This window comes from Phalaenopsis equestris, unplaced genomic scaffold, assembly GCF_001263595.1.
Source record: "Phalaenopsis equestris unplaced genomic scaffold, ASM126359v1 Scaffold000141, whole genome shotgun sequence".
Classification (NCBI taxonomy): Eukaryota; Viridiplantae; Streptophyta; class Magnoliopsida; order Asparagales; family Orchidaceae; genus Phalaenopsis; species Phalaenopsis equestris.
The window spans coordinates 6,742-17,510 of NW_018164583.1; positions in this window are offsets into that span (position 1 = coordinate 6,742).

The following is a 10,769-nucleotide window of genomic DNA, read 5'->3' on the forward strand; positions in this document are numbered from 1 at the left end:
AAGCAACACACTTAAACAAGAAAATGTTCAAACTAAACTACAAATATTTTTTTTTAAATTTTTAAAATAAAATAAAATAACTAATACTTTCCATTACTTCCTAGGCAACGACGCCAAAAACTTGATGTGCGGAAACTTGAGATTAAATTAATAATAAATATGCAATGTAACCCAAACAATAATGTAACTTTAATGAAAATAATTTATCTTTATCTTTAAAACCTCTTTTAAACTCCCAATTCCCTTCTACATATAACGCAAGTATACGTATCATTTAAGTAATATAGGGCTCTAATAGAGTCATAGATATCGATCCCACAGAGAAGCTGGAAATAGATATAAGCTAGCTCATATATATAAGCTAGCTATTTTTATTCTATTATAAACTAAAAATAAAAATAAAGTAAATTACTAAGTTTGAAGTTAAACTACTTAAATGGAATGCTACTAAATATGCAGATGCACGATTATAACAAGTAAATTAAACTAGATGTTAAGCTTTAAAAGTAAAATTGCTAAAATAAAACAAAGGTTTTTTTTGACAAAAAGTTCAAGTATGAGAAAACACCTTTCCCCTTTACAATGAAAATATGGCGCTTGTGAAGAAATTGAAATCATTTGAAAAATATATTTAAATACTGTTTTGTGTCAAATAGGAGCAATCCTATTCTCAACGTTCTTCCGAGTGCTATAAAGAACATTGACTAATCCAGAGTTTGATCCTTAGTTTTGTGGTTAGGCTGGGAGGATACCGATTGTCACTCCAGATCTCCCACTACTCCCTCACCTGAGGGCTAACATGGTTACATTAGTTTCCAATCAAATGAACCAAATTGATTATTCTAACCTGTCGCCTTAAAATCTTACAATTCTACATCCAACAAAGTATATTTCCCTATTTATTTGCACCCAATCCCATGGATGACATACTCTCCCATGAAATCAAATGTGATTCTCTCTTTGTTGTAGAAATCATATCCCCTTCTTAGAACATATGTTTCTCAACATATTTTAACAATTCAATCGGACAGATCGAAAAGTAAATGAAGACCGGAGTTCAAATCATCACCAATTATCGACATTTAAAATCGTAAAAAACAAAATCAATTCTTCACAAAACCATTTCTTCAAAGTAAGGAGAAGGATAAAGAAAACTACTCAGAATTCATGAGAATGATACGATAAAACACGGACTTCATATATAAAAACAAGTTTACAAACAAAAAAAATAAAAAATATGACTTATCTCACAATCCTTCAAATTAAGGTGTAATACGACTTATTTTGGAAATAGAAAAATACATTTCTTTAAAGTGCAATATCACCAAAAATAGACATAAAAATGGTACTTAAAACAGTATATTATTTTTATATATCATTCGATCTCCTGGGTCCAAGTGGAGGAAGAGGGTGTTGAGAAGTTTAAGTTTGAGGGGCTTGCGTTGTACGAAAATCTTGTGAGTAAGGGTATAGTACTACTTGAGGCAGTCAATGACCCATCTGTAAAATATTTTGTTTCATAAATAAAAGTTTAATTTATATGAATTTCAAAATTTCACATCATTTATATTTCATGAATTTTTCATTGATTTGATGTGAATTTTCAAAGGTCAAGGTACAAATTTAAGGCATTTTGAATTCCTTGGTTACCATATATATAAGGTTAAAGGAAATATATGATTTATGCTTTTCAGATTTTTCTTTTTCTTCAATTCAATAATTTCTTGCCTATTATTTGTGTCGGTTTTCTCTAATGTTCCCTCATGACCTCCAAATATTCTCTCTAGTTATTTTTCACAGTGTCAATGACATAATGAGCTACACTAACACCATTTGATGCAAATCTCCTGGAAGACACTTTTGTGTACAATATAAGCATAATGCTTGAGGTGGTGGGGCCAAAGGTTAGAGCGACTAACTACTATAGTCTTCTATTGGGATAAAATTTGGTGGAGAAGTTGATTGTCATTCTTTCATGAGATAAAGTTGATACTCAACCACAATGAAGTTATTCCTGTGGAAATAAAATCGAATTCAATCACAATAAGGTTGAACTTAATTATCTGACATCATCGGATGGAGATCCCCTAGTATGGAGAGATGTTATCCTATATGTTTTCTTTTAGAGTAGAGCTAGATGGCTACTTTGTGTTCAGCTTGAACCAACCTGATAGATCTGAAAAATAAAATCAAGGATTAGAAGTTCAGGTTCTTTCGGGTTGTCTACGAGGGCTGAGGAATTACCACCAGGCTAACCAGAGGAACTTACAAGAAGAAGAAAAGAGTCCACAGACCAATCTAGGGGCATGTTTTGACTATCATGGGTAAACATTTGTTGTTCATTTAGTACACACACCCCAAGATAGTGAACTGGGCATTGAACTCCACACAGTTTGGTGCAGTGACTCACGCACTGTAGACTACTTCTGATGATGCAAAGGATAAAAGATAAATAAAAATGATGGAGTGACTTTCAAGGAAGTAACCAAGGAAGAATAAATGTGGTGCTTCCACATTAAGGAGGGAAGAGACCAAGGAAGAGGAAGAGGAAGTTCAGGCAGGCGTTACAGTACCGAGTTCGAATTTTCTTTTTCTTCAATTCAATAATTTCTTGCCTATTCTTTGTGTCGGTTTTCTCTAATGTTCCCATGACCTCCAAATATTCTCTCTAGTTATTTGTCACAGTGTCAACGACATAAAGAACTACACTAACACCATTTGATGCAAATCTCCTAGAAGACACTTTTGTGTACAATATAAGCATAATGCTTGAGGTGGTGGGGCCAAAGGTTAGAGCGACTAACTACTATAGTCTTCTATTGGGATAAAATTTGGTGGAGAAGTTGATTGTCATTCTTTCATGAGATAAAGTTGATACTCAACCACAATGAAGTTATTCCTGTGGAAATAAAATCGAATTCAATCACAATAAGGTTGAACTTAATTATCTGACATCATCGGATGGAGATCCCCTAGTATGGAGAGATGTTATCCTATATGTTTTCTTTTAGAGTAGAGCTAGATGGCTACTTTGTGTTCAGCTTGAACCAACCTGATAGATCTGAAAAATAAAATCAAGGATTAGAAGTTCAGGTTCTTTCGGGTTGTCTACGAGGGCTGAGGAATTACCACCAGGCTAACCAGAGGAACTTACAAGAAGAAGAAAAGAGTCCACAGACCAATCTAGGGGCATGTTTTGACTATCATGGGTAAACATTTGTTGTTCATTTAGTACACACACCCCAAGATAGTGAACTGGGCATTGAACTCCACACAGTTTGGTGCAGTGACTCACGCACTGTAGACTACTTCTGATGATGCAAAGGATAAAAGAAATAAAAAAGATGGTGTGACTTTCAAGGAAGTAACCAAGGAAGAATAAATGTGGTGCTTCCACATTAAGGAGGGAAGAGGCCAAGGAAGAGGAAGTTCAGGCAAGCGTTACAGTAGAATGCATCGACTATTGCTGATGTGCTTTGGTCGAAGGACCTACAAAAATTTTTGAATAACCTTCGAACCATAGATCTATGTCACATGGTCAATCGATATCAGTTACTCGGACTCACTGTCAAACACCACATGTCTTCTCTGTATCTTAAAGTGAGATAAAGAGCCTTGAAATTTGAGTCAAAGGCCAAAGAGTTTATGGTCCGAGCGAGAGAAGCAGAAGGTCGGGTAACTGTAGTGGAGGTTTGACTGGAGGATACTGAGTTATAGTTGGAGATCTAATCAGAGTGATTGTCTATCTTCTAGGAGGAGAATGCTAAATTAGCAGAGTAGATGACCACAATAAAGATGCTCGAGTAGTTTTTCAACAGTAATGTTGTACATTTCAAGGCAGGCACCAAGGCGATGATCAACTAATTCATCATAGTTGGGATGGCAGGCCCCAAGTATTCTGATGTCAATGAGTTTAAAAAAATCTTCACTACTTCTTTAGTTTCAGCACATAGAGAGGAGCCCGATGGATGATGGATCATCCAACACTTGACCCGAAGACTCCTAGAACTTTTTAAATTTTTATTATTTTTGATGTAATCAAGATGATGCATATGAAGCTCAATTGGCAAAGCACTTAGATCCACTAGCTATTCATAAGAATTATGCTCTATGATTGGTGGTCCTTGTGGTTGATTCAAGCCTAATTAATCTAACTTCCTAGAGATAGCTGCCATTTAGGAAGTCAAAATTAAAAGAACATCCGTGTCATGTACGCTAACAACCTTCTTAGGATTTACTCTATCAGAAAGGTCATTAAAATTTATTTGTTGTCATCTCCTCGATTAAATAATATGCCCTATCAAAAGGTTTCGACATAAGGGAACCACCTGTAGCCGCGTCCATGATTGACATAAGAGATCCTACCAAACGTTTATAGAACATTTGGATAATCAACCAATCAGGTAATGCATGATGGTGACACTTTTTAAGGAGTTCCTTAATCCTTTTCCAGGCTTCATAAATTGACTCACCATCATGCTGCCAAAAAGAGGTAACTATCATGGGTAAACATTTGTTGTTCATTCTCATTTAGTACACACACCCCAAGATAGTGAACTGGGCATTGAACCCCACACAGTTTGGTGACTCATGCAATGTAGACTACTTCTGACGATGCAAAGGAGAAAAGATAAATAAAAAAGATGGAGTGACTTTCAAGGAAGTAACCAAGGAAGAATAAATGTGGTGCTTCCACATTAAGGAGGGAAGAGGCCAAGGAAGAGGAAGAGAAAGTTCAGGCAGGCGTTACAGTAGTTACAGTACCGAGTTCGAATTTAATTCATTTTGTCTCTGAAACCACATCTATCATTCAAAACACTATCACCGATAAGTAGATTTTGATCGAGCGAAAATTGTGTTTAATGAATTAATGGGCATCAAGTAGTCACATACAAGAGGATTCAACACCTAGCGACATTGGATTGGATGCTGAGGAATCCTCCGATAGATCATCTACCCAGGGAACTTCTCAACCATCTTGCTCAAGTTTTATTCTCTTAGGTGAAAGAAGGGAGGTCAGCCAGCTTTCTCTGTGATCACTAGTTGCACTATCAAAATAGGCACAAGTGTTCAAGTTTACAGGAAAGCATGGCTAAAGAAGAGTAGCTTGAGCGAACATCTGCTTTAGAGTATGAGCCACTCGCTTCTGTAGAAGAATAGCACTAGAGGATGGGAAAGGCTCTAGCCCAAGATTCTGACTCTCCCATTACCTCCCAAGAAGAAGCAAAAAGGAGGTAAGGTTTACAAGAGTCCATTACAGGAGAAACAGTAGAAGGCCTTTCTCAGCTCAAACTCTAATTTTGACTTATTAAAAGTCCTCGGGGACTAGTTACCTGAAGCCATGGGGACAAACAAGAATGCATCGACTATTGCTGATGTGCTTTGGTCGAAGGACCTACAAAAATTTTTGAATAACCTTCGAACCATAGATCTATGTCACATGGTCAATCGATATCAGTTACTCGGACTCACTGTCAAACACCACATGTCTTCTCTGTATCTTAAAGTGAGATAAAGAGCCTTGAAATTTGAGTCAAAGGCCAAAGAGTTTATGGTCCGAGCGAGAGAAGCAGAAGGTCGGGTAACTGTAGTGGAGGTTTGACTGGAGGATACTGAGTTATAGTTGGAGATCTAATCAGAGTGATTGTCTATCGTCTAGGAGGAGAATGCTAAATTAGCAGAGTAGATGACCACAATAAAGATGCTCGAGTAATTTTTCAATAGTCATGTTGTACATTTCAAGGCAGGCACCAAGGTGATGATCAACTAATTCATCATAGTTGGGATGGGAGGCCCCAAGTATTCTGATGTCAATGAGTTTAAAAAAATCTTCACTACTTCTTTAGTTTCAGCACATAGAGAGGAGCCCGATGGATGATGGATCATCCAACACTTGACCCGAAGACTCCTAGAACTTTTTAAATTTTTATTATTTTTGATGTAATCAAGCTGATGCATATGAAGCTCAATTGGAAAAGCACTTAGATCCACTAGCTATTTATAAGAATTATGCTCTATGATTGGTGGTCCTTGTGGTTGATTCAAGCCTAATTAATCTAACTTCCTAGAGATAGCTGCCATTTAGGAAGTCAAAATTAAAAGAACATCCGTGTCATGTACGCTAACAACCTTCTTAGGATTTACTCTATCAGAAAGGTCATTAAAATTTATTTGTTGTCATCTCCTCGATTAAATAATATGCCCTATCAAAAGGTTTCGACATAAGGGAACCACCTGTAGCCGCGTCCATGATTGACATAAGAGATCCTACCAAACAATTATAGAACATTTGGATAATCAACCAATCAGGTAATGCATGATGGGGACACTTTTTAAGGAGTTCCTTAATCCTTTTCCAGGCTTCATAAATTGACTCACCATCATGCTGCCAAAAAGAGGTAATATCTTTTTTAAGTTTGGTCATTTTTTAAGGTGAAATATACTTCACAAAAAACTTTTAGGCCAAGTCATTCCAAGTCCTACCAAAAAAAAAAATTTTTGATTTTTCCGCACAATTTGAATGATAGTAAGTTTCAGTTCAAATTAGTTGGCTTCTACGACAGAAGTATGGATAATAAGGTGGATTTCATCTACATGGAATTGACATAATCTCTAAGGGTCGAGGCATGTTATTCTATTCATAGGTTTCAAGATTGTTGACAAGTCAACTATTTTTCATAGTGTTTGTTTAAATCTTTTTAGTTTTCTGATTTTTTTTTTACGGTTCTATCTAACTCAGGGTTGTAATGTTCAAGTTCTGATGATTCTGAACTACACATACACTAACTAGAGTCAACTAGCAAGGTGACTGTATGCTAAAGAGATTGTCAAACTATTCGATTGGAAAAGGCACAACAATAGAATACACTTTTAATTATTAAACTGCAAAATTAACTATAGGTAAGTCACACATATTTTTAAAAGTTTAAAAGAAAAATAAGGTACAAATACATAGAATTAACAAGTAACTAACGAGATATTTTTGGATTTTTTGTAAATAAAAACAAATCAACATAACAAACATGTCATAATAAACACTAGAGTTTTCAAAGTCTAAGACCTAAAAGTTCAACTATTTTTTTTTTCTAATTTAAAATTCACCATCTTTCTCTAGCAATGGTGCCAAAAACTTGACACGTACCGAGTGCTGTTAAACATGGGTGGCTCACTCAAGTATACATGTTGCATCAGTAGTGGATGGAATTGAATTTTGTGTGTCGATATCTAAGGAAATGAAATGAGCTCTATTAGGAAAATTGCTAGACTAAATTGTCAGTCCTAGCCTGAAACGTTCAAAATGAATGTTCAATTTTAAACTTGTCCTAAAGTTACAAAAAGAGGTCTAACATAGTAAGGAATCATAAGTTAATAATAGAGAAGGTTAAGGATTTTAAGTATTTAAAATTTCTCCCCATAGATGGTCTAAGTAAGTCTTTTGAATGTGAAAGTGTTTTATAGAAAATCATGGTGGCAAATGGAAGCACAACTTTTCTTTACCTCCTTCTAACAGTATAAAGAACTTTGGCTAGAGAATAAGTTTATTTACATAAATCCTATTACTATGCTAATCAGATATATCCCTATTCCATTAGGCTAATTTGATTAACGTAGTTAATTTCTTATGATATTTTCCTAGAATCATAATTCACAATAAACTTTAACAAATCAAATTGTCAAATTGAAATGTCAATGAAGATCTCAAAGTTCATCATCACCAGAAGCATTAACGTTCAAAATTTGTACAAAAACTCTCGCATACATCATTCTTACTTCCCCTTCTCATGGGAGAATTAAAGAATTTACTCACAACTTATACTTGAACACACCAATAAACTCATTTGATTGCAAGAGAAATTCAAATACAGAAGTCTTGAAAGTAAAACAATACATTCCACAAAGTAAAACTACATAAACTTATCTCCCTTTCCTCATTATTGAAAAAATATGATCTATAAGCAAAAGTTTCTTAAGATCTCTTAAATATTTTTCTCCTTCCACTGTTGATTTACTTCTATCTTCTTCCTCTCAATTTCTCCTTTCATATTGAAAGAAATGTAAGGAAAAGCCCTTCTAATTTTGTGCTCTCCATCTTTATACTTCTATCCCTGGACCAAAATTTTGAACTATCCAAACTGCTTATTTTCGGGTTCTGGTGCCTAGGCACCACTCACTTAGCCATCATACCATATCTTCTAGCATCTAGACACAATTTAAAAACATTTTATGAAAAATTTAAAAACACATCAGTTGAATCAATTAAGGAGATGGAAATCAAGGAAATTGATCCCATAGGTGGTGGGACTCAGATAGAAGGTGAGTTCAGGGTGTATACACAGAGGAAGAAGCAAATTGAGAGAACAGAGTCTGCAGTTCCAACAAGTCCCTTATTTCGGTTTTTCTCAACTCTCGAGACACCTACACCATCTACATTTGATTCAAAATTCCAAGGTGATATTATTCCTCATTTGTCCACTCTCACACCCCCCAACACTAAGGCGAACCTCTAGTAGCAATACGGGACATTCTCCTGACTGCTTATTATGAGTGGAAACTTGACATTGTGAACTTTATTTCTTATTCTAACATCTCATCTTTGCATTGAGCATTCATTGCATTATTGGAATCTGTCTCTATACGTAAGTGTTGGCAGGTTATTGAATAGGATGCCATGTGGAAAGCAGTGGTGCATGAAGAGCTTGGAGCTCTTGATAAAAACTGAACAAGAAAGATTGTACCACTACCAGCAAAGAAGAAGATAGTTGGATGCATGTGGACCTTCACAATAAAGCAAACTCCATAAGAGAATGTAGAGATGTTCAAAGCAAGACTAGTGACAAAAAGGTATTGTCAAACACATGAAATTGAGTACGGTGAAACATTTACCCCAGTTGGAAAGTTGAGCACAGTGAGAACACTGTCTTCTCTGGCAGTAAATTATGGATGGAGACTCCACCAAATAGATGTGAAGAATGCTTTTCTTTATGAAGAGCTACTAGAAGAGATATATATGGAGATACCACTAGGATTCAGTACATCCCAGATAGTGGGCAAGGTGTGTAGGCTCAGGAAGTCACTGTATGACTTAAAGAAGTCTCCTCAAGTCTGGTTTGACAAGTTTAGAATGGAGATGGTTAGTAGGGGTATCAATTCTAGTTGGAGGGTCGACGGGTCGAGTTTGGGTCTAACTTGAAATGGACCCAACCCGTATAATAAACATGTCAAATTATTTGACTCGAACTTAACAAATATTAGGGTCAACTCCAACCTAAATTTTTTGAGTCGAGTTCGATTCGTGTTGGCGTGTCAGATCAATTTTTGACACCTAGAAATACTAATTTGGGTCGACATGTTAAGTTTAGGTTTGACCCAAAAATGACCCGACAAAAATCGGGCAACCTAAACACTACTCAAATAATAAACAAATCAAATTCTCTAATGATTAAAAAATATTCAGGTCAATCTGAACATGAAATTTTTTGAGTTGAGTTACATGTCGGGTCGATTTTTGAGACACCTAATGGTTGGCATGAGAAATAAGCAGATTAATGTAAACCACGCGATATTCTTTCGACGACATGAATGTCACACTATCACACTTACTGTGTATGTGGATTACATAATTGTCATTGATGATGATGAGAAAAAGATTGCTCAACTGAAAGGGAAGATTGTGGAAGCAATTTAAGGCAAAAGACCTGGGACAACTCAACTACTCTATTGGGATAGAAATGGCCCATGGACTAGAGGGGATGATCTAGAAAGTATGTACTAGATCTTCTCATAGGGACAGGTATGTGGGGGTGCAAACTTGCAATCTCTTAGATCAAACACAACACAGAGGCAAGTGAATCAGTTAATCATGAGAGGTACCAGAGGCTAGTAAGTCGCCTAATCTATCTGTGTCAAACTATCTGTGTCACACTCGCTCTGATATTTCTTTTGTAGTAAGTGTGGTGAACCGCTACATGCATGATCTAAGGAAGGGTCATATGGATGGGGTATATCAGACTCCAAGGTATATGAAGAGCGCGACAAAGAAATGGTTGATATTTAGGAAGAATAGGCATGTAGATATTGAGGACTTTTGTGCTTTTGACTGGGCGAGTTGTGCTGATGAAAGGAGGTCTTCGAATACTGCATGTTCGTAGGGGGCAACTTGGTCTTCTGGAAGAGCAAGAAAAACTCGGTAGTAGTGAGATCAACAACAGAGGCAGAGTATAGGGTCATGACCTTAGAAGTTGTCGGGACGATGTGACTAAGAGCCTTGTTGGTAGAGCTGAAGGTGGACCAAGGACCTCAAATGAAATTATGGTGCGACAACAAGTCAACGAGCAACATTGCCAACAACCCGGTTCAACATGATAGAACCAAACATGTGGAGATTGATAGACTCTTCATTAAGGAAAAGCTGAATAATAGGCTATTGAAGCTAAGTCATGTAGCCATTGGAGAGTAAGTGGCCGACTGCTCACCAAAGAACTTAGCTCATCAGATTTGTGCCTAAGAGCCTTGTTGGTAGAGCTGAAGGTGGACCAAGGACCTCAAATGAAATTATGGTGCGACAACAAATCAGCGAGCAACATTGCCATGATTAAAAAATATTCAGGTCAATCTGAACATGAATTTTTTTGAGTCGAGTTACATGTCGGGTCAATTTTTGAGACACCTAATGGTTGGCATGAGAAATCAGCAAATTCATGTAAACTTCTCATCATGAGAGGTACGTGGGGGTGCAAACTTGCAATCTTGCAATCTCTTCAATTGATCGG